At 35.0% G+C, this 25,736-nt stretch overlaps 1 pseudogene; it reads right to left on the reverse strand.

The window, feature by feature from the left end:
- Positions 1-978: 978 nt before the first annotated feature.
- On the reverse strand, positions 979-25,335 carry LOC141668849 (DNA (cytosine-5)-methyltransferase DRM2-like; annotated as a pseudogene).
- Positions 25,336-25,736: the final 401 nt, after the last annotated feature.

Here is a 25,736-nt window from a genome sequence, read left to right on the forward strand (position 1 = left end):
TCATGCATCGTTGTCTTGCACTATACTACTACAAGTTAAAAATGAGTATAAAACTTTGGTATTTTAGATTGACATATCAGCAAATTTTCCCGAACATGACCTTACTAATATTGGAAATGATGACTTACTTGCTCGGATAATGTCGTTGGAGTATCCAGGATGAATGAGAGGTTTATGATGGGGTGTAACTAAGGCATCATGGTAAACATTATCAAACTATTAACAAGCTATCTAAATTTTAAAATGATGTTTCTTATTTGATTAATAAATGAAGGAATGAGGGTCGGCCCTAAGACTTGGTTGGCCTAGTGCGAAAAAAAAATTTAGGGCCCTTTTATAGCAAATTACTAATATGAATATAAAGAAAAAATTCAAAGAAATTTATGATTGAATAGAGTAAACCAAATGATATCTTATAAACCTAAAAAAGTGGCAAAAGTACATCATAAATAAAAAAATTACATACCTTTAAGCCTTGCCTTTCTTCATCCTCATAAAATCTAAAATTTGAAACCTACAATACATCAGTACTCATCTAAAGTGACCTCTTCTTACATTTTTAGAAGCAAAATCAGTGACTATATGCTCCACATTAGTATATTTTTCTTAATACTCAAAATTGTCAATCAATTCAACCTTTCTTGACTCATACTTGTCCGCAAATAAGATTTAATTAAATTTAACATTAAAAAACTCCATTATACAGATGCCATAGTAGGCATAGTTAATAAAATCCTATAAGCAACTAAAATATTTGGAAATATATCAATCTTCTTCACAAATTTTAAGACTCTGAGAGAATTCCATGATGTTTCACAATCATATGCTACACTTGGAAGCATCTTATGTGAGATATATAATTCTGAAAGTAACCGTTTTGTATCAATATTGCAATCATCACCATCGGTCAAGGTTTCTTCTAGTTTCGTACAACAATTTTTTAGTCCTTCATTATCAAAAGAAATGAGCCGGGATGCATCAAACAAAAAAACCAAAAACAAACTCAAAAAGTTCCATTTGTTTGAATCTTATCTTCAGCTGAGAAAGTACCATATCCACTACTACAAGAAAATAATCAGTTCTATAATTTTTTAAGGGAAATTGTTGTTCCCTTTCGGTGTCAGGATTGTCATCAAACTGTCTATTTCTTTTAATCCTACGTTTTATAAGAAAAATAGGATCAATATCCATTTCATTATCAAGCTCTTTGGTATCAATCATAGATGATGTAATCCCATTTTCTCTATATTTCTCAAAGAAAGAAACCAACCCTTTTAAACTTGCAATAGCAACATCAAGACGCATATCTTCAGATTACAAATTCTTGCTCACCAAATTAATTTTATGCACAATATCATGCCAAATATTCAAACTCAATATAAATTCAATACTTGAATAATTCATTTGAGGCCAATTTTTCAGCATCCCGACATTTTTTTGGATCATCAGAAATTTCAGCTAATTTCATTAAAGCATCTCTTATTTTTGAAGCTTGTGTTTTTATTGCCTTTACACTTTCGATTTAACTTTTCCATCTTGTCATACCTAGGGATTTTAAAATCAAATCATCAATATATTCAAATAATAGATTCCATCTTTTGGTGGAACTATCAAACACATTACATATAGATTGACATGCTCCAAAAAAAGATTTACCTTTCACACAAGAATTTGCCATATCACAGAGTAAGTTAAGAGAATGACAACCACAAGGCATGTAATAAGCTCTAGGATTAACATCAAGTAATATTTTTTGAACATCTTGGTGTTTCCCCCTCATATTAGAACCATTATCGTATCTTTGTCCCTCACATCAATGATATTTAAATCAAGAGATTTAACAGCATTTTCTAACTCACCAAACAAGCCCAACACAGAAGTATTTTCCACATTTAAAAACTCTAGGAAATACTCTTCAATTTTTACAAGATGACTCACAACATCAACACATCTAATCACCAAAGTCATTTGTTCCATACGGATTGCATCAGAGTGTAATCAAGAATCACTAAAAAATATTTACCTTCTTTAATTTTCTTTAATATTACACTCTTTACACTCGAAACCAACATCACTATCAAATCATTTTTTACTTTCTAACTAAGATAATGATAGTGAATGTCCTTATCTTGAATGAGTCTCAAATGGTGCTTTATTCTTTAATCAAACTCAGCTATTGAATCAAGAAAACCCAAAAAATACCATTTGAATCTTCAAATATTTTTTCATTTTCCCACAAAATGGCAGATTATTCATCGCAGTTTAACAATAGCACTTATTTTGATCATAAAGTGCATCCAATGTTCAGTATCTTTTTTAATTTGCTCTTTCAATTCTTTATCAATGGTTTGATTTGTTTTCAATATAACTTAGAGTTCAACCCACGCCCTAAGGTTGGTAAGATGTTCAAGACTATCGTCGTGTTGCTTAAGCTTTTTACCTAAATGTACGCAATCATCTACTCCAACACTTGCTAAATTATTTTTAGAACTAGCATTTTTTACCACTTTACAATAAAAGAAGAATACTTCATTCAATTATTTTGAGTAAACTAACCATTTTATTTCGACAAGTTCACCATTTCTTAATTTTTGATCATAATAATAGGTTGAAAACCCCTACTACTTTAATCCTTGGGAAATATAATAATATTTTCCCTAATAGGCCCCTTTTCAACTAGCAAATCCCTCATTTTACTATTTAATCCATCACATACCGGAGAATCATACATATTCAAAGTTAGTGGACCAAACTGTTTAGGTCTAATTTATTCCCTATTTTCAATACCCACACTTTCAATCATTTTGGTTTCTTGTTCAGTTATCTCGTTCTCACACTCTTCATCAATTACATCGTGTTCTTGTATAAAAGTATTATGAACCTGAGACACCACTTTTTTGACCATTTCATACTCTTCTTTTTTATAGACATATCAAATTGTTAGGCTTTCTTCCAAAAAAAATTCAAGATATCCCTTTAGTGGCTTAATTTTTTCTTCCTCTTCCTTTTTTCCTTTTCTTTTGTCAGTACCAGGTGTATACTTTTTAGTAAACATATTTTGCACTAAAGTAGCTAGCAGATTTTGCACTAAAGGAACATGTAGGAGACTTATGAGAAAATGAAACGTGGATTGATGAACTAACAAGTACCGAAGTAGTGAAGCAAGAGCCTGATCTTCAATTCCAAATTAACAACAATGATCAAGTCTGAACTCAAGTCCAACACTGAAAAAAAATTGTAAAAACTATTTAAATAAAATAATGGATTAATGATTATAATTCATACAACCAATCAAATTAACTCAAAATTACAACTCAAATATTAAATATATAACTAAAGAATTACAATTTTATAAAATTCAACAAATTATAAAAAGTATAAAGAGCATGTAACTATGTAGATTTTAAGGTCATCGCATCTGATTAGGGATAGAGAAACAAGTAGGTGCTACAATTTTGGTATAGTATATAAATAACTAAAATAAAAGATTGAAATTACCTTTATGATTTACGCCCTAAATTGGAACTTGAAAGACAACTATAGAGTGAATTGATTTTTAATATGATAATATCCACCATTGTGATGATTGCTGAAGTGATGCTTCGAGAAATTGAAGATGAATGGGCTAAGCCCTAAAATTCTATACAAATACAGATATATACTTAAACATATATTGGGCTAAAAAAAATGTCGGGCCCCTGGATTCAGTGGGCCCAATGTAGGAGCAGATGTAGCACTGGTTCAGAGCTGGCAATGAAAGGAATTAAATTCTAAGGGTTGTACTCCGCGTGCACAATCTAGAGGTTCTAGCCATATGGATAATTTTGACATGGATAATAAAGTTCATGATCATGCTGATCTGTGTTAGATGTAGACATTCCTCACGTATACATCTATTTATAGGATATATTCTCAAATATGATTATAATCTTTTGTTCTATATTTTGTCATCGATAATATTTAAAAATACAGGGAAAAAATGCTTGCTATTTGTACGTGGATCCGGGACGTAGATATACATAGGGAGAGGGATCTTGCAAAATGTTCTGAATGATAGAATTTTTCATGGTATTCCACTTGAAGAAGGATATGTGAAGGTCCAATTTGAAGTGGCGGAAAAGAATGAGTTCAATACTTAGTTTCCGAGACCTTGTTACGAGGTTAGCCTTGTTGTGAAGCGCCTGGGTATTTTCTGGCTTGGCCCCGAAAATTGGTTTCAATGAAACTTGAGGTTAAATCTCTAAGTTTTAGTAATCAATGTGATTTATCTATTTTGCAATAAATTTATTATTTACTTTCTGATTGTTTGATTGTTTTCCTGTTTCATAGACATGTCCGAGTACCGTGAACAAGAAAAATTGTAAGAATGCCATAGGCCAAAAGAAATTTGAAGATAAAGTGAATCAGAAGCATACAGATAGAAAGAAGGAGAAAAGAAGCGAGTCCATTGTTCATGTATCTTCAAGACAATTTGGTTATCCTCTTCTAGAAGATGTATGTCATGGAGTGGTGGAGTTTGTTCGTCTTGCTATGATGTTCGATCGTATTAATGATATATAGGTTGAAATGGGACCTTATTGGGATTTCAACCCCTGGATCGAGCATATTAATAAAGAAAATATTTTAGAGATTCTAAATGCTTAATGGCTAAGCGCTTCCACCCTCTTCTTTTATATTATGTAATATGAGTACAAATCAAATTTCATAAATTGACAACAAATTTCTAATCGCGGGTCTTCTTTGTTTAAAAAGTATTTGTTGAGGTATTTTTATCAAAAAATCTCGACATGGCCATAAAATTCTCTTTTGTATCATCTCATCAGGTGTATCACTTATGGGATAACCCTAACACATTCTTGGCGAAAAGTTTGTTGCGATATGTTGACAAAGACCACCTGATTTTTGTGCCTTATAACATTTCGTAATGTTAGATATATTTGATAATGTCATGTCAAATGTGATTTGTGTTTAGTTTTCAGATCTTACTTAAACAGGACAAATCAGTACTTAACTGGAAATCTGTACTTATACTGAAGTCAAAACTTAAGTGGTCAGAACTTAAGTTATCAAGAGATATTTATCAGAAGAAAATATCAGGACTTAAAGGAGACTTTCAGATAAGGAAGGCGACTGATTGAAAGGAAAGAAGATCAAGACAAATGCAAGAAGAGATATGCATGAAGAAGGAATTTTATGAAGAATAGAATACTTGGAAGAAAAGATATCTGATTGATATATTTTAGGAAGTAGAATTATATTCCATATCAATTAGCGATTATCTTGTAACTGTGTTGTATATAAACACAGATATAGGGTTTACACTATAAGTGTTATCATTATCGAGAATAATATTCATTGTAACCCTAGCAGCTCTCATGATATTTGTTCATCACTGAGAGATGACGGTTCCATATTATAACAGAGTTTATTATATTGAATAAAGTATATTTTCTATTACTCGAGTTCTTTAATTCGATTTGATTGTTATAAACACTGTATTCAACCCCCTTCTACCGTATGTGACCTAACAAGTGGTATCAGAGAAGATCTGTTAACACATAAATAGTTTAAGATCCAAAAACAATCATGTATGAAGAAGAAACTCCAACCAAGCCCACCAAAACTGAAGAACCTCCAAAGACTCAATCCATAGTCGATATGAGACTATTAGAGTTCCCATACTAAAACCATCTGAATATCCCATATGGAAGGTGAGGATGTCTATGTTTCTGGAAGCTACTGATCCAGAATACCTTGACAGAATCAATGAAGGACCACACAAGCCAACCAAACTCGATATTATAGTTGCAGGTCAACGAGCAAAGTATGTACGAAAGGAGAAGAGTGATTACACTGCTGAGGATATCGCATCAATTGGTAAGGATGCTAAGTTACGACACTTGCTGCATAGTGCCATTGATAATGTAATGTAAAACATTGTAATTAACTGCATGACTGCGAAGAAGATATGGGATGCCTTGGAGGCAAGATGCCAGAGAACTGATTCAATTAAGAAGAACAGGAAGATTATACTCACTCAAGAGTATGAACACTTTGACTCAAAGTCTGATGAGTCATTAACTGGTTTATATGACAGATTTGTCAAACTATTGAATGATTTGTCACTAGTTGACAAGGAATATTATCTTGAGGATTCAAATCTTAAATTCCTATTAGCACTTCCTGAAAGATGGGATTTGAAGGCCACCACTATAAGAGACAACTATAATCTTGAAGAAACAACTCTTGATGAAATTTATGGGATGCTCAAGACTCATGAACTTGTGGTGGAACAAAGAAGCAAGAGGAAAGGAGGAAAGTCAAGGATATTTACTCTTAAGGCAGAGGAGGAATCTCCAAAAACAACTACCTTAAGGAAAGGCAAGGGAAAAGCTCTTATCACAAAGTCTGATACTGAGTCATCAAGTTTTGATAGTGATGATGACTCAGAAACTGAAAGCTTGCCTGAGATGGATGCTGATGAAGAGATGATGAAGCTGTGTGCTCTTATGGTGAAAGGAATCACAAGAATTACATACAGAAAATTCAAGAAGGGAAAGAAATTTTCCAGGAAAGGTGCAAGTTCTGATAACAAGAGTTTCAGAAAATCTGAAGGCAAAGTAGGGAAGTCTGACAGAGGAGATTACACAAATGTCAAATGCTACAACTGTGGTGAGAAAGGCCACATATCTCCTTATTGCAAGAAAGTGAAAATTGACAAAGGCAAGGCTCTTGTCACAAAGAAGAAAAGCTGGACAGACACTTCAGATTCTGAAAGTGAGGAAAACTATCCCTTGATGGCAAATGCTGATAGCAGTTCTGATGTTGCTGAGTTAAATGTACCTCAAACAACTTATGCCTTTCATACTAATGATAATAATGAGTTGAGAAGATATCTTCAAACCATGTTTATTAGTTATAGAGATCAAGCTTTAACATGTGAAAGATTAACTTCTAAAAATCCTGCTTGTAAAAAGAGGAATGATTATTTAGAAAAAGAATTAGTCATGTTCCATCAAACTCAGAAAGATAGAGATGATGCTTTTTATGTTAGGGATGAAGTACTTAAAATGAATGATCTCTAAAAACTGAGTTAGAAAAGGAAAGAGAGATTATCAGAACTTGGACTAACTCTGGCAGAACAACTCAGAATTTGTTAAGTAGTTGAAACTGGAAAGACGGCTTAGGTTATGGAGATGATACGAATGATAAAGGAACTGTAGAAATTGAGCCTATAGTTATTAAACAAAAGCCAAAGTTGAAACATGTTAAGTTTGTAGCTGTAAAGTCTGATACGGATAAATCAGAAGTTAAAGAGCAATTAACTTCTAGCAAACTAAAACAGGAAAAGCCAACTGAAGTTAACGTAGGCTTAATGATAAAGACGTAGCTTAAGCATAAGCTGAAAGATGTTAAGAATGTAAACAAGGTAAAGTAATGAATAAAAGTACTGATTACAAGCATGTTCCTAATGCTCCTAGAAAAACATGTCATAATTATGGAAGTTCTAACCATCTGGCTTCTTTTTGCAGGAAGAATAAGAACATAAACTCCTTACCTTCAATTTCAGAAGTTAAGAGTCATTCTGTTAGATTTAGGCCACAAAATCCTTGTTTTCATTGTTGTAGTTTATGGCATTCCATTTATACTTGTAAGGAATATCATAGTTTGTAGTATAATTATTATCAAATAAAACCTTCTTTAAAGAAAGTTAACATTGTTCCTTCTAGTATAAGCACTAATAAAAAGTCCTATAGTGTAAATGCTGATCAGAAAAATGTTAACATAAACTCTGATGTTAAATCCGCTACAAATGTTAACAAACTTAATAAGGCCAAAGGATCCAAGCAAGTCTTTATGATTGCAGGGCAACAGGAAAAACATCCTAGTTCTGGACAGTGGATGTTCAGGACATATGACTGGAAATAAAGCCCTGCTATCAGACTTTGTGGAGAAAGCTGGCCCAAGTGTTTCTTATGGAGATGACAACATTGGAAAAACCTTGGGATATGGCAATATCAATCTGGGGAATGTCATCATTGAAAAAGTAGCTCTGGTCTCAAGACTTAAACACAATCTTCTGAGAGTTAGTCAAATCCGTGACAGAGATTATCATTTGGATTTCTTTGAAGAACACTGTGAAGTTGTAAGCAAATCTACAGGCAAAGTTTTTTTGAAAGGATACAGGCATGGTAACATTTATGAAGCCAAGCTTTCAACAAGTACTGATGGTTCTGCAATTTGTCTGATAAGGAGAGCATCAATTGAAGAAAGCTGAAATTGGCACAAGAAACTCTCTCATTTAAATTTCAACAATATAAATGAACTAGTCAAGAAAGATCTTATGAGAGGACTGCCAAAATCAGTATTTGCTCCTGATGGCCTTTGTGATTCATGTCAGAATGATAAACAAAGAAAATCTTCATTCAAGAGCAAGACTGAATCATCAATTCTTGAGCCTTATCACCTACTACATGTTGATCTATTTGGTCCAGTGAATGTCATGTCTATTGCAAAGAAGAAATATGCTATGGTCATAGTGTATGAGTTCACCAGATATACATGGGTGTATTTCTTGCACAGAAAAAGTGAAACTGCATCTATCTTGATTGATCATGTCAAGCAACTGGATAAATTGGTCAAAGATTCTGTGAAGATCATAAGAACTGTTAATGGCACTGAGTTCAAGAATTTGATCATGGAAGAGTTCTGCAAAGACCATGGAATAAAGCAGGAATTTTCTGCTCCTGGAACTGCACAACAAAATGGAGTTGTTGAAAGAAAGAATAGAACTCTTATTGAAGCTGCACGAACTATACTTAATGAAGCAAAGCTACCAACCTATTTTTGAGCTGAAGCTGTGCAGACTGCTTGTTTCAATCAGAATGCAACACTCATTAACAAGCATGGAAAGACACCATATGAGATGGTGAAGAAAAAGAAGCAAAATCTGAAGTATTTTCATGTATTTGGATGCAAGTGTTTTGTTCTTAAGACTCATCCTGAACAACTATCCAAATTTGATCTAAAAGCTAATGAAGGAATTTTTGTTGGATATCCACTTTCCGCAAAAGCCTTCAGAGTCTTTTGGAAACTCAATTTCTGAAGGATCAAACTCAGTGAGCATAATTTCAGGGGGAGCATCAGAAAATGTTGATGAAGACAGCATGGATCATGGGGGAGCATCCAGTTCTTGAGAACACCTTCCATCTGCAAGGAAGTGGACTAAATCACATACACCTGACTTAATTATTGGAAATCCTGATGCAGGTGTCATAACTAGAACAGCTATATCAAATGAATGTCTTTATAATTCTTTTCTTTCTCAGACTGAACTAAAGAAAGTGGAAGAAGCTCTTCAAGATGATGATTGGGTGCAAGCAATGCAGGAAGAGTTAAACGAATTTGAAAGAAACAAAGTCTAGACCCTAGTGTCAAGACCAAAGAACAGATCTGTTGTTGGTACAAAGTGGGTGTTCAGAATCAAAACTGATAGTGATGGTATAATAACAAGGAATAAAGCAAGGCTGGTTGTAAAAGGATATTCTCAATATGAGGGGATTGATTATGATGAAACATTTGCACCAGTTGCTAGATTGGAAGCCAGAAGGATATTTTTGGCTTATGCTACTCACAAAAAGTTTAATGTCTTTCAAATGGATGTGAAAAGTGCTTTTCTTAATGGAGAATTGGAAGAGGAAGTATATGTTAAATAACCTCCAAGCTTTGTAGATCCCAAACTTCCAAATCATGTCTACTGGCTTGATAAAGCACTTTATGGCCTTAAGCAAGCTCCAAGAGAATGGTATGAGACTTTAGCTCAGTTTCTTCTGGAAAGTGGATTCAACAGAGGAACTATTGACAAAATACTGTTCTACCTCAACCATGGAAATGACTTACTTTTGGTGCATATATATGTTAATGATATCATTTTTGGTTCCACAAATGACAGACTTTGTAAGAAGTTTGTCTAACTAATGCAGTCAAGATATCAAATGAGTATGATGGGGGAACTTATCTATTTTCTGGGTTTTCAAGTCAAGCAGAATGAAGAAGGCACTTTTATTTGTCAATCCAAGTACACCAGAAATTTGCTGAAGAAATTTGGAATGCAAGATTGCTCAAGTGCATCCACTCCCATGACCACTGCAACAAAATTGGATAAGGATACTGGTACATCAGTAGATATTACTGTTTACAGAGGTATGATTGGCTCTCTACTCTATCTAACTGCAAGTAGACCTGATATCATGTATGCTACCTGTCTCTGTACAAGATTTCAAGCAGATCCAAGACAACCTCACTTAACAGCTGTGAAAAGAATTTTTAAGTACTTTAAGGGTACAGCTGATCTGAGATTGTGGTATCCTAGAGAATCAGATTTTGCAGATTAGTTTAAGGGTACAGCTAATAGGTTACTCATATGCAGATTTTACAGGATGCAAAATTGACAAGAAAAGCACAAGTGGAAGCTGCCAATTTCTTGGAGGCAGATAGTTTCTTGGTTTAGCAAGAAACAAAAGTCAATTTCCATATCAACTACAGAAGCAGAGTATATTTCTGCAGGAAGTTGTTGTGCACAGATTCTTTGGATGAAGAATCAGTTACTGGATTATGGGTTAACATACTTTAAAATCCCTATTTACTGTGATAATTAAAGTGCTATTGCTATGACAGGTAATCCAGTTCAACACTCAATGACAAAGCGCATCAGCATTAGGTACCACTTCATCAAGGAACATGTGGATGAAGGTACAGTGGAATTGTACTTTGTTCCAACAGATCAACAACTAGCATATATCTTCACAAAACCACTGTGAAGCTACTTTTACAAGATTGGTAAATGAACTTGGAATGGTTTTAGGTTTTTTTGTCTAAATCTGCTTAGTTTATGTTCTGATACATCATATTTTATGATCAGTATTTACAGATATTACTATCTTTGTATATTCTGTGCTTCAATTGGAAATTGTTTAAGTGCTGATTGTTGTCTGATGTCAAATTCTAAACTCTGATAGTGATACGAATGTTTCTGTGACTATTCAATCCAATGAGGATAACTGTGCTAGATGCTGACCTAGTGGTCTTTAATGTACTACAGTCCCATGTTTGAAGTAATTGTTTACGTGGAAATCTTTTAACACAAGCAAATTCTGATATTGAGCTTAGTTAAGTTTACTTTGTGTATCTTATTACTAAGTCAAAAACTAGAATAGTACTTCTTATCTGTTAAGTTCTAACGTTAGTAAATTTGATAGATGTACTAAGTGCTGATAAATCTCACTTATCAAAAGAAAACGGAAAAGAAAAGGGAATAAAAATCAGGTACTCCTTTGAGATCTAGAGTAAAAATGTGGAAGGGAAGACCCAAGTGCATTGCTGGTATTAAGTAATATGCATCAGAAAAGCAAAATAAATATTTTTCTTGGTGACGTTTCACACTCTATGATTACTGGAGAAATACTCTGATAATAGCATAAATTCTGATAAGCAGTCGTAACTCACTTACATTGAGAAGCCACTGTAAAATGGAATTTCAAAAGATGCATAAAATGATCACAAAACAGTTGAGGTGGACTCATGCATGAACTCATTCTAAAGTAGACCTCAGAATACTAACAGATTTTGAGAAAAGTTCTTAGTTATGCCTTATTTCTAAGATGTACTAAAGTGAATCAGACTTTAATCTTTATCTGATATTTAGCTTACTGCACACACATACACTCCATATGAATTATGAAAATTACCGTGGTGATAAATGTGGTTTTAGATGAACAGGTTAAGTGTAACTTGTATAAATTTGGAGGATAAGTTATGATGAAAGTTCTGATGATTAAGTTCTGAAGAAACGAAATTAGAACTTGTGTGAAGAATTACAGAAATAGTCATTCATATTTTGAGTTAAGGACTCATGTTCTGATGTATGTTAAGTTTTGATATAAGTCTAAGTTCTGATATTAAATCCTGATTCTGTACTTGACTTATTTGTGTTTAAAATCTGAAACAGTCATATTCAAAAGTCAGAATATGTTTGGGTGAGATATTAACAGAAATATCTACTCAACCACCTCAAACTTCTCAACCTCAAATTTCAGATCCTACAGTGCAGCCTTCATCTTCCAAACCTAAGAGGACTAAGAAAGTACCTCAGACACAACAGAGGAGAAGGAGATTCATTCTGCGAGATGAATCAGATGTTGAGGAACAGGTTCCTGTCACAGAACCTATTGTTATAGAAGCTTAGAAAGCGTAATTCTGATGATACAGCTCCTAAAGACTCCTCAAAAGCTAAAAGATTCAAATCAATGGAAAAAAGGCCTGAAGATTCTGGTAAAGGAATGGAAGCAGCAGCTAAGGAAGGGGGTCAGGAATCTATGATCTCACAAGACCCTGTTGAAGCTCAGAATTCTCCTAGTGTTGATCCAGACCTTCATGCAACTCATCAATCTCCAGTACATGCTGATAACCAGGGGCCAAGTGATGAAATTGACATCCATAACTTGGAAGTGACTCAGGTTTTGCATCTAGAAGCTCCATCAGCTCCAATCACTCCACCACCAACACCATTTCTTAATGCTGCTTTTAATCTAGAATTACCTACAACACCTTCTCTGCATCTAGATACTGAAGATCAGATTTTAGGTGAACATCAGAATATGGCTGTTGATCAGAACTTAATTGAAGATCAGCCCTTAGAGGATGATGTTGAAGCCTTAATAGCCTCTCATACTATTCTTTTATCAGAAGAAGCTGTTGATGCTGATTATATAAGTTCTGATGTTGCTAATGATGAAGTTACTGGTGAAGCTGTTGCTACAAATGTAGATACTGATACAGCTGGCCCATCAGGACATGCACCTCCACAAACTGTTCATAACGCTGAGATAGTCAAGAAGTTTGTTACAGGGGAAGCACCAGTACCTTGGAGTGAAACTCTTAGAGGACAGGAGTGGACTAAGGAGTGGAACACAGTTATCTTTGTTCCTTCTGAAAAGATTCTTGCTGAGCATCTTGTAAAAGCTGATAAAATGCTGATAAATGATGATTTCAAGACATAACTGTGAGTTACTGCATTGAGTACAAGGCACCTTCAAGGTCAACACTCAATAACCCATGACAAGGTGATAAAATTCAAGAAACCTTGCTCCAGCAAGATATGAATCTGAAACTTGAAAAGAAAAGGTTTTTCCAACCTACCTTTGACAGAATTGCCTACATTAAGAAAACCCAAGAGAAGCAACAGTCTCAGATTGATGAAATTTTGAAGAATCAAGCTTCTCATCAAAATCAACTCAATGATATCCAATCCTTAGTGGAATTCCTTGTCTCTTTTCTTTTACCTGATGATGACAAAAAGGGGGAGAAAGTGATTAAGTCCAAATGCAAACCTATTAAGACACTGAAGGGAAAGGATGATGGAAAAGATGATCTGAGAAACTCTGGAATAGTTGGAGGTCATGGTCAAGTTAAAGGTCTTTTATCAAGTAGAACTGGAACTACAAGTCAAAGAACAAGTTCTGATAGTGGGAGAAGAATAACTTTTGATACTGGTAAAAGGATAAGTTCTGATGAACATCCGAAACTTGATGAGGAAATTTCAAGACAGTTATTTCTGAAAGAAAATCCAGGAATGGACTTTGAGAGTCTAAAGAAAGAGGAAGCTAGACTTAAGTTAGAAAAAGTAAACTTCAAATCTGAAGCTTCTGTTGTTGAAAAGAAAATTCCTAAGGCTAAAGGCATTGTGATAAAAGAAAGGGTAAATCCTGATGCAACCAAGGCCAAATCACAAATGCAGATAGATCCAAGGTCCAAGGGAAATGAAAAAGTTGGTGAACCTGTAAAGGTTTATGTGCCTCCTATGGATGAAGAAGTATTTGTTGAAAATGTTAATCTTACTCTGGTTTCAAAGAAGATTTCTCAAAGAACCTCTGACATGGCTCACGTTGTTCAGAGTCAAGATATAGTAAGTTCTGATATGACATTGAAGGAAGCAACCTCTGACATAGCTCAAGTTGGCTTGATATCAGAAGATAAGTTAAAGGAAACCTCTGACATTGCTCATATGAAATCCTTAATGTTACTCCTACCAGGATTCACTAAAGCTAAACAGACTCAACCTTTGAAAACTGCGACAAGTGGTTTTGAAGCAAGAGTTGTTATAGGAAAGGAAGCAAGAGATAAATCTGGATTGGTTAGTACCGATGAAAGAAGAGTGCAGAACACAACCAATGATCCAACTTCCTAAAGTGAACCAGATGTTGGAGCAACTCCTGAAAGATTGAATCAGCTTGAATCTGTACAAATGGTCTACCATACCTTCTTGAAAGAACACATCTTGTTATATTTCATGACAGATGGAAGGGTTTACCACATAAGGGAGAATGCTATACCACTGAAGTATTTTGAGGAATTAGAGCATGTTCTATTCTTACTTCAAGTGAAGAACAGATTAACAGAAAGTGTTGCAAATTATATGAAGACTCAAATTCAGAGACAGAAGAAGCTTTATTCTGTGAAGTCTGACGGCACATACTGGCCCAAGTACAGAGATCACAAGGGTGATATTGTCGAGATGAAGCCTAACTCTACTAAGATTATAACTACATTTCTGGGTTATAAGGCTGTAGAATTCAGTCTTCAGTATGACAAGGCATATTTGATCATACTGGATCATGACATAGGGAAAGCTAAAATAAATGATCTCAGGGCTGCTATCTTTTAAATTGGTGAAGATACAGTTGAATTGGAGAATGCTAAAAGGAGGATGATTGAAGAACTTAAATATGCTGAGAGATGTTTGTTAAAGAACTATCTCAGAACAACTCCTGATATTAAAGAGATCAGTAATTGAAACCAAGTCAAGATCTACAACTGCTCAAATTCTGATGTGTATACAGACTGAAGCTGTTATCGCAAGTTAAAGTTGGTAAAGCTTTAAGGACTATAAGTTATAGTTATCTAGTCAAATTCTCATGCATTTGTACTTAATATTTTTGACATCATCAAATATTTGTTAAACTTGTATATTATGCTAATTTACAAGTTGGGGGAGATTGTTAGATATATTTGATAATGTCATGTCTAATGTGATTTGTGTTTAGTTTTCATATCTTACTTAAACAGGACAAATCAGTACTTAACTGGAAATAAGTACTTATACTGAAGTCAGAACTTAAGTGGTCAGAACTTAAGTTATCAGGAGATATTTATTAGAAGATAATATCAGGACTTAAATGAGACTTTCAGATAAGGAAGACGACTGATTGAAAGGAAAGAAGATCAAGACAAACGCAAGAAGAGATATGTATGAAGAAGGAATTCTATGAAGAATAAAATACTTGGAAAAAAAGATATCTGATTGATATATTTTAGGAAGCAGAATTATATTTCATATCAATTAGCGATTATCTTGTAACTGTGTAGTATATAAACATAGACATAGAGTTTACACTATAAGTGTTATCATTATCGAGAATAATATTCATTTTAACCCTAGCAGCTCTCATGATATTTGTTCATCAATGAGAGAGGATAGTTCCATATTGTAACAGAGTTTATTATATTGAATAAAGTCTATTTTCTCTTACTTGAGTTCTTTAATTCGATTTGATTGTGATAAACACTGTATTCAACCCCCTTCTAGTGTTTGTCTGATATGTTGGTTGTTGATAGTATCACCGTCACGTGCCCACGTACCTTTGCTTGGCGGGTTATGGAGTGTGCATGTGCTTGCTGGGACCCCCTTCTGGGTGATCCTGGTCCTAGAATGGATCCTGGTAGGCAGGTGATCCAGGTCATGGGCTGGACCCTGGTTAGGAGATGATCCAGGTCATGGGTTGGATCCTGGCTGGGAGACGATCCCGGTCATGGGTTGGATCCTGATTGGGAGATGACTCAGGTCATGGGTTGGATCCTGGATGGGAGATGATCCAGGTCCTGGGTGGGATCCTAGCTGGGAGATGATCCAGGTCCTGGGTGGGATCCTGGCTGGGAGATGATCCAGGTCCTGGGTGGGATCCTGGCTGGGAGATGATCCAGGTCCTGAGTGGGATCCTGGGTAGCAGATGATCCAGGTCCGGGGTGGGATCCTGGCTCGGAGATGATCCAGGTCCTGGTTTGGATCCTTGCTGGGAGATGATCCATATCCAGGGTTGGATCCTTGCTGGGAGATGATCCAGGTCTTGGTTTTGCCCTGAGCCTGGGTCTCTCCACTTGACTACTATGAGTGAGGGGATTCTTCGTTGGGCCCTAGCCAAGTTGCTTATAACCTATCATTTGCCCCCAACTCCCCTATGCAGATTTTCTGGATGAGGGAGTAGAGAAGTGCTAAGTAGCAGTTGTCTTGTTGAAATTTTTTTGCTTCTTTCTTGCCCCTCAATCCCGATCTGATAAGTAGAGACCAATCCGAATTAAGGTAGAGGAAATTGGTTGCCTTGACAAAATTTCTTCTTCTTTCTTGCCCCTAATCTGGATCTGGTGTAGTAGAGACCAATCTGGATTAAAGTAGAGGAAATTGGTTGCCTTGAAAAAAATTTCTGCTTCTTTCTTACCCCCCCAATCCGGATATGGTGTAGTAGAGAGCAATCCGGATTAAGGTAGAGGAAATTGGTTACCTTGGAAAAATTTCTACTTCTTTCTTGTCCCCCAATCCGGGTTTGGAAATTTATGCTTCTTTTCTTACCCCCCCCAATCCGGATCTGGTGTAGTAGAGATCAATCCGGATTATGGTAGAGGAAATTAGTTGCCTTGAAAAAATTTATGTTTCTTTCTTACCCCCCAATCTGGATCTGGTGTAATAGAGATCAATCCAGATTAAGGTAGAGGAAATTGGTTGCCTTGAAAATTTTTTTGCTTCTTTCTTACCCCCCAATCCGGGTCTGGAAATTTCTGCTTCTTTCTTGTCCCTCAATCCGGATCTGGAAATTTTTTGCTTCTTTCATACCCCCCAATCCGGATCTGGTGTTGTAGAGATCAATCCAGATTAAGGTAGAGGAAATTAGTTGCCTTGAAAAAATTTCTGCTTCTTTCTTGCCGCCCAATCCAGGTCTGGAGTTGAAGAGGCCAATCCATATTGATGTTAGAGGAAATTGGTCCCTGTAGAAAAATTTGGGCTTCTTTGTTGCCCCCCAATCGGGGTCTGTAAATTTTTGCTTCTTTGTTTGCCTAGAAAATGATCTAGATGCATAGCAGTTATTAGGAACCCGGATTTGGATACATATCCGGGTTTGTTGTTGTTATTGTTGGCTTCCAATCCTGGTATGACACCATACCTGGGTTGGTGTTTTCTTTTAAAGTTGGCTTCCAATCCGGGTATGGCACCCTAACCGGATTGGTGTTTGCTTTTTCTTGTATGTGTACTTAGAAAATGATTTAAGTACATATTAATTGTCTTGAACCGGGATCTGGATACCTATCCGGGTTGTTTGTTATTATTGTTGGCTTCCAATCCGGGTATGGCACCATACCTGGGTTGGTGTTTGCTTTTAAAGTTGGTTTCCAAACCGGGTATTGCACCATAACTGGATTGGTGTTTGATTTTACTTGTTTTTATACTTAAAAAATGATCTAAGTATATAGTAATTGTCTTCAACCCAGATCGGGATACCTATCCGGGTTGGTTGCTATTATTATTAGCGTTACTATTATTGTTGGCTTCCAATCTGGGTATGGTACCATACCTGGGTTGTTTTTTGTTTTTAAAGTTGGCCTCCAATCCGGGTATGGCACCATAACCGGATTGGTGTTTGTTTTTGCTTGTTTGTTTACTTAGAAAATGTTCTAAGTACATAGTAATTATCTTTAATCCGGATCAAGAAACCTATCTGGGTTGTTGTTGGCTTTAATATTAACTTCCAAATGGTTGCTTTTGATGTTTGCTTTCAACCCCGGTGGGATTGTTTGTCCAGATAGAAGTATGCTTTTCTTGCGGTAATTGTTAAAATAAGAATTGGGTGGGAAAAAATCTTTTCATTAATTTGAAATTTTCTTCATAAAAAATATTGGATCATAGATTGGTTGCTTGTCATAGGCTACAAGGTTTTTGGTTGCTTTTGTTCAGTGGTGTCCAATCTGGTTCTTGCCTAGGCTCTCTCGCATGCCTAGGTGGACCGGGTTCGCTTTTTGATTCTGTCTTGGGACCCAATCTTTGAAATATTGGAGTGTTTTGCACCACATTGGTCTACTGGGCTTGTTGACTTTGCTTGAACTTCTTTTTCTGATGGTAACCCCCTTTCGGTCGGTCATCAGAAGTTTTGTTCCTGGATCCTCCATTCTGAGTCATTGTCATTGCCTGGAGAACATCTGTTTCATTTATGAACCTGGCTACCATAGAGTAGGAAGCGGCTAGGCTTTGTGGCTCTTTGTTTATCAGCTCTACAATGTACATCTCATTGTGTTCTGGATCCAGGTTCCTCCGAATTATGCTTAGAGCCTCCCTCTCATCAAGATTCGAGACTTTGTTGATGGCTTCCTGGAATCTAAGCATATAAGTTGAGAGTGCTTCATTGTCGTATTGGCGGATTGTTTCCAGGTGACACATGTGTATTTCGTGTGTCTTATTGGCTCTGAATCTTCTAAGGAATGCCCCCCTGAACTCTTTCCAGGAGTGGATGCTTCATGACGGGATCCTGGTGAACCATCTTTAAGCCCCCCCTTTGAGGGTCGAGATGAAGAACCTGGACTTGGTTAAATCATTGTAGTAATATATTTGGGAGATTTGTTCAAAGTAATTGAGGTTCTCTTCTGGATCCCCCAATCCATCAAAAGAGTTAAAGTTATAATGTTTGAGATTTTTCTGTCGAGGGATGGCTTCTAGGGAGTGACTGAATGGTGTAAGGGTTTCCCCAATCTCCAATCCGGAATCTTTTTGCATTTTTCATTGGAGCTCATAAATCATATCTTTCAGATCCTTCTAGCCCTCCTCTTCGTCATTAGAAATGACCTCGGGGGTAGGGTTCCTCCGGGTCCTCTTCCCTTTTGTCTTAGCTAGGAGCCTCTCCTCTTCCAGCTGCATCTTTAGCTCAAGCTTTGCCTCTTCTTCTCTTCTTATTTGTTGCCTCATTTCCTCCAATTTTTTCTTCTTGGTTGCTTCTGTCTCCTTCTTACTAGGCTCTCCAATTCGGTCGAAGACAGATCTCCTAGATTGTTGAGAGTCCCCAAACTCTTCTTGATCATCCTCTTGCTCATATTCTACCTGAGCCCGGGCTTGTTCATCTCTGTAGAGCATGATTGTTTTAGCAAGTTCATGGCTTGTTAAGTTATCCATATGCTCCTCTACAACTAGAATATTGATGTACTTGTACTGATTGAGCACTATGACATTTCTGGCATCCCTGATCGGGGTATGCTGCGTCAGTGGTTGCTCCTGGAGGGTCTCCCTGTCTCCTCCAGGTTCTTGAGCTTGAGAGGGGTCCTGTTCCTGAATATGGGTACTGGCGGAGGGCCTACCACCGGTACTTTTTCCTGGTCTTTCCATTACCATAATTGTACAAACAACTGACCAAGGTTTGATGCTAAAAATATAGATCTAAGGTTGCTTTTTTTTGAAGATTACAAAAAATTCCCAGAATAACAGCAAAAAAACTTTCTGGGCTTTGCTAACAATACTACTAAACAAGAACAGCATGCTCTAGAACACAAAGAAAATATGCAAGCTAAAGCAGTTCTGGGTTTTAAAACTATCAAGACTATCAAACCCCAGGCTTCAAGACTATCAAGGTTATCAAACCCTAAACAATCAAAATTAACAAAGGAGGGCGGGCTCACACAAACGTGGCCTAAAGTAATGAGCTCACACAAATTTAGCTAAAATGAACATTCATATTGAAGAAATGGTATGGTATGTTGGATTTAATTACTATGGTTTAATTGTGAAATTTACTAGTTTTTGTGAATGATTTTTAGTAGTATAGTTTAATTATTATCATTGTTGTTTGGTTGTTTGGTTGTGATTGGGTTGGATTTGTGATTGGTTTGTGTATTTATTTTGTTTGGTATACAAGGACTGCAGAAAAACCTGCAATTTTTTTTAAAATCAGACCTTAAAACCGACTGAAAATAGGCATAACCGACCACTTTTGACCATTACAAAACCCAGAAAACCGACCGTCAATGGACATAACCGACCACCTTCTTCATAAAACCGAACCTCTCCTTTAGAGGGTGGTCGGTTTTAGGACGGTCGGTTATGACATTTAAGTTAACTTCTGAAATAAAACTGATCGATGTTCATACTTTGACCACGGTCGATTATGAGTTCAGTCAACTTTTTAAAAATAGACATAACCGACCACCTACGGTCGGTTATGACTCAGTGACGTGGCAACACGTGCATATTGCCACATGTACACAGTGACCCCACATTTGCATAAAATGCTTAGGCACTTAACCGACCACCTGTTGGTCAGTTATGAGGATTAAATCCGACCAAAAGTTATAACCGACCAGGCTAAAACCGACCATGCCCTCTGGTCGGTTATGACTATTTTAACCGATTGTTTTGCCTCTTAACCGACTGTTTTTGACGGTCGGTTTTGTCCTGTTTTCTTGTAGTGATATAAGTAGTATGAGAAGGATATTTGGTTGGTTGTACAACCGCATAAAGGATACGGACAGTTAGATTAAAATTAACATCAATGGTCAAGATTATTTAATATTTGCTATAACGGTGATAAGAAAAACAAAACTAAAACCACTTTTTTTATAATATAAATACCCAATACTAAATAGATAAACCCAATACTAAATAGATAAGGAAATATAATCTAATATTAAATACATAAGCAGACATAATTAACCAATACTAAATAAATAAGGAGACATAATTTAATAGAAAATATATAAGGAGATATAATTATTAACAATTATGTATAACAAATACATGTCTTGAACCTGATGGTCTCCCACGCACATTAAAATATTTTTTTTAAACATTGCCTAAGGACAAAGTGAAGAAAAAGTATATATACCATTTAAATTAAAAACAAAATCAATGTTCAAGATTATTTGGTATTTGTCGTTAAGGTGGTAAAGAAGAACTAAACTAAAACCACTTCCATTATGATACAAACACATAATCTAATAAAGGGAATGGGTATAGTTTGGTATACCCAAATTTTTGTTGGTTTGGTTATTTTTGCAAGGAAAATGCTAGAGGTACAAAATGAGTTACTAAAATAGTTACAAATGACACATTTCACATGTTGGTTGGCTAAATATAAATGGACCCCTGCAGTTACATTAATATAACCAATTGAATTTTTTGATCGTGTCACATCACCCATGCCATGTCATTTTCTAACAATTTTTTGTAACTTTGTTTTGTGCCTCTACTTGCAATCATGACAGTCAAAATTTCTTAATCAAATTATGGGATCTTTAGAACTAAATATTAAAACCATGCATTTCTTAAGGTCATAGGACAATTCAAATCCCTCCAACAACATACATTTATATTATTTATCTATATAATTTATCCTAACTATTGGTAATTTGGTTCAAACTCTTGGTTCTGCTATCCATTTTTTATTATCTCTATTATTCAAAACTGTTATATCTTTTAAATAATAATATAATATTTTGATCATAGTATAGTACCAAAAACATAAATAATTAATATTTTCATGTTTGAATCACACCAACTACATCAAATTTTTACATTTATTTAAAATCGCATCAACTACTTATTATCTTAATATAAATAAAAATATAAAATATTAATGGAGCACGGGTTCTAAGCTAGTTAGGTTTGAAATTAAATACATAAGTTCATATTAAAATAATAATAATAATAATAATAATAATAATAATTATTATTATTATTATTATTATTATTATAGCAATAGTAATAACAATAATAATAATAATAATAATAATAATAATAATAATAATAATAATAATAACAACAACAACATTAATAACAACAACAACAACAACAATAATAATAATAATAATAATAATAATAATAATAATAATAATAATAATAATAATAATAATAATAATAGTGGAAGTTTACTTAATTCTAAACTTTTTAGATTATATCATTACTAGTCATTTTTCTGCTCCAAAATTAACACAATATCAGTTAGCCCAATGGGTACAAATGTTAGAGAAGTTTCTCTCTCCACCTTGGCTACAAATGTTATAGAAGTAAAGAGATTGATGGATGGACCAAATTACAGTTAGTTGGAAAGAAACTAGCCTGATTCTTTGATAAACTTGCAATTGTAGTTTTGTCAAATTATAAGTCTCATAAAAGTTGACAAGTTTTGATTTAATAAAAATTATTTAAATCATTAAAATGTTCAAACTAAAATTTAGCTATCAGGTATATATGTCATAAGTAAACAATAAACATATCCTCCAACTTCAATTTATTTAATAATTTTGAAGCTAATAGATATTACTCATTAGCACAAATGAGAAACAATATACATGCTATTAAAATGGTTAGCTACTCTAACTTTTGCATAGAGAATTAAGGACACCTTAACAACTTAAAAAAATAATAAGGTTCACAAAATCAGTATTAGTTATTTAACTTTTTTCTTATATGCCTTTGTGGGTTCTATGCAAAATCAGTACTAAAATGGTTAACAATCTATAAACATGCAATTAAAATTGTTTATATCTACTCATAGTACAATGAAGACTGTTCACCAGCCAGGCCAGTTCTTGTCTTCAAATTTTTCCCAGCAAGGTTGTTGCATGGGCTTCCCCCTATAACCAGATCGAATCTACCGGCCTCTTTCATCCATTGCAAAAGCTTATGACTTGTTACCTTTTTCACATCAGAAATGTGAATCAGCCCGCCCTTTTGTTAACTTTGTCTCCACCAATTTTAAAATCCTTGGAATTTTCGACGGAGACAACAAAATTCAGTGGTATTCCAAGACGGTGTAAAGCAACTTCCGCTCCACCAATGCCAGAGAACAATGAAAGGACTCTGATGCCCTTGGGAAATAATTTCTTTAACACAGAAAGATGATAGGCGACTGTGTCAACCTAACATAATTTATTTGTGAATAATTATTAAGAACATATTCATCTAAGAAACAAATGAAATTGATAAGTTTTTTTTCTCCATTGCGTACCTGAAACGCATTTCCAAGGCATTTGTATTGAGTAGTTTTGCAGGCTACTCTTGTATGGCCCTCGGGGAATCCCATTATTGCCTCTATTTGGACAGGCTGAAGAAAATCAACAGTGTTCTTACCAAGCCAGACCAAGTTTCTCTTTCTGCATTCTCGGATCACATTTTCTCTGATGTTTTTGGGAGGGTCTGGTCCTGAATTACGAAGCTCTTCATTTATTCTCTGTACATCTGATGCACTTGCATGACGAGTTACAATGCAGTTTAATTTGGTTCTGTCATCCCATTGCGGCCACCATTCTTTTGTGGAAGGAAGGGCTTCTTATATTGTGGACGGAGGGATAGGAGGAATTTGCTAGAGCTGTTCGCGAACCGAGCCGTTCGCGAACAAGCTCGAGCTCGGCTCGTTAAGGGCTCGGTTCGGCTCGGTTCGTTAAGGGCTCGAGCTCGAGCTCGAACACAAAAATGTGTTCGTTAAGAAAACGAGCTCGAGCCGAGCTTTTGGCATGTTCGGCTCGAGCTCGGCTCGAGCTCGGCTCGGCTCGATTCGGCTCGAGCTCGGCTCGAAAAAAAATTAAAAAAAATAATTTATTTTTTATATATTTAATTATTATGAATTTTATTCAGATTTTTTATAAATATTTTTAAATTATTGAACTATACGAATGTCAAAATACATATTTTAGTAATTTGAAAAAATTCAGATATTAAAAATTAATTTTTTAATTTGATATTTTAATAATGAACAAGTGATTTGACTATTACTTGTAACTAGTATTTATTTCTTGATCGGTGTTTCGATTTTTTGAAATTATTTATAAATGATCCAACCGTACGGATGTCAAGATCTATATATTTATGTGATATAATAAAAAATTTATAAAAAATAAATATATTTGGTTTGCTATTTTAACGGTAAACTAGTAGTTTGACTAGTACTTCTCCCATATTAATGTTTCGATTTTTTAAAAAATATTTATGAATGATCCAGCCGTACGGATGTTAATATCTATATTATTTAGTAATATGACAAAAATTTTAGAAAAAATAAATGTATTTGATTTGTTATTTTCACAGTCAACAGGTGTTTTGACCTTTACTTGTAACTAGTGTTTAGTCTTATATTAATGTTTCAATTTTTAAAAAATATTTATGAATGATCCAACCGTACGGATGTTAATATCTATATATTTTAGTGACATGATAAAAAATTTAGAAAAAAATAAATTTATTTTGTTTGTTATTTTGACAATCAACCACTTGTTTGAACAATACTTGTAACTAGTGTTTAGTCTCGTATTCATGTTTTGATTTTTTTAAAAATATTTATAGATGATCCAACCGTACGGATGTTAAGATCTATATATTTTAGTGACATGACAAAAGTTTTAGAAAAAAATAAATGTATTTGATTTGTTATTTTAACAGTCAACCGGTGTTTTGACTTGTACTTGTAATTAGTGTTTAGTATCGTATTAATGTTTCGATTTTTTAAAAAATATTTATGAATGATCCAACCGTACAGATGTTAAGATCAATATTTTTTAGTGACATGACAAAATTTTTAGAAAAAAATAAAAGTATTTGGTTTGTTATTTTAACAGTCAACCGGTGTTTTGACCAGAATTTTTTAATTAAGCTCGGCTCGGCTCGGCTCGACTCGGCTCGTTTTGATGGAGAAAGCTCGTGTTCGGCTCGTGTTCGGCTCGGTTCGACTCGACTCGATTTTGTTCGATAAAAGCTCGTGTTCGGCTCGTTCGTTAACGAGCTCGAGCTCGAACACAGGTTTTTGTTCGTTAAGAAAGCTCGGCTCGGCTCGGCTTGTCAGAAAAAAAATTAAAGCTCGGCTCGGTTCGATCAAAACTCGACTCGGCTCGGTTCGTGAACAGCTCTAGAATCTACAACCTGTCATCCGTCGCGAGGTTATGGATGTAACCTCTTTTCCTTGTTGCTGCACACATGTGAAGCGAGTCCACGAATTCCGGTTCAATGTCGTAAAGTTCTTTTCTGATGGTTAGCCACACCCCTTGGGGTGCATAGGCCACGTTCTCGAAGTAGAAATAAGGAGGCCCTCTCCCTTCTACTTCGATGTCTTCTTTAACTATTGTACTCGTGGCATTAGGAACTCCAAAGCCTATCATCGGCTTCTCGCGGGTTCTATAAGTTGTTGACTTTGTGCGTTCGACAACTTTTTGCTTCTTATAATTAGTGCTTGTGGACTTCAACACGTGTGGATCATTAGACATATAATTTAAACAATCGTCAAGATTGTCCAGGGCCTAAGAACAAGTAATGTATATCTATTAAATAAAGCATAAATTTTTTCTATAATGCAATAAGCTTTAGTTCGATTTTTCTTGCCTAATAGTATACTGGTAGAGTTCAAACTCCACAGTGTATAAGTCAAACATTCTCTTTGAAGATTAATATTGATTGGTGGTGTTCCTAGATATGCACTCCTTTTGCTACACCTAGAATTGATATTCTATGAGATGCATATGGAGTGAATGGAGTTTTTAGATATGTATTCCTTTTGCTGCAAGCTCTAAAGACTATTCGTACTGGTATTTATTTTCTTAATTAGGATTTAGGACACCATTAATAAGTCTCCACCAACACCTAATGTATTTTCTTAAGTCTACTGCAA

This window comes from Apium graveolens, chromosome 6, assembly GCF_009905375.1.
Source record: "Apium graveolens cultivar Ventura chromosome 6, ASM990537v1, whole genome shotgun sequence".
In the NCBI taxonomy this organism is placed as follows: Eukaryota; Viridiplantae; Streptophyta; class Magnoliopsida; order Apiales; family Apiaceae; genus Apium; species Apium graveolens.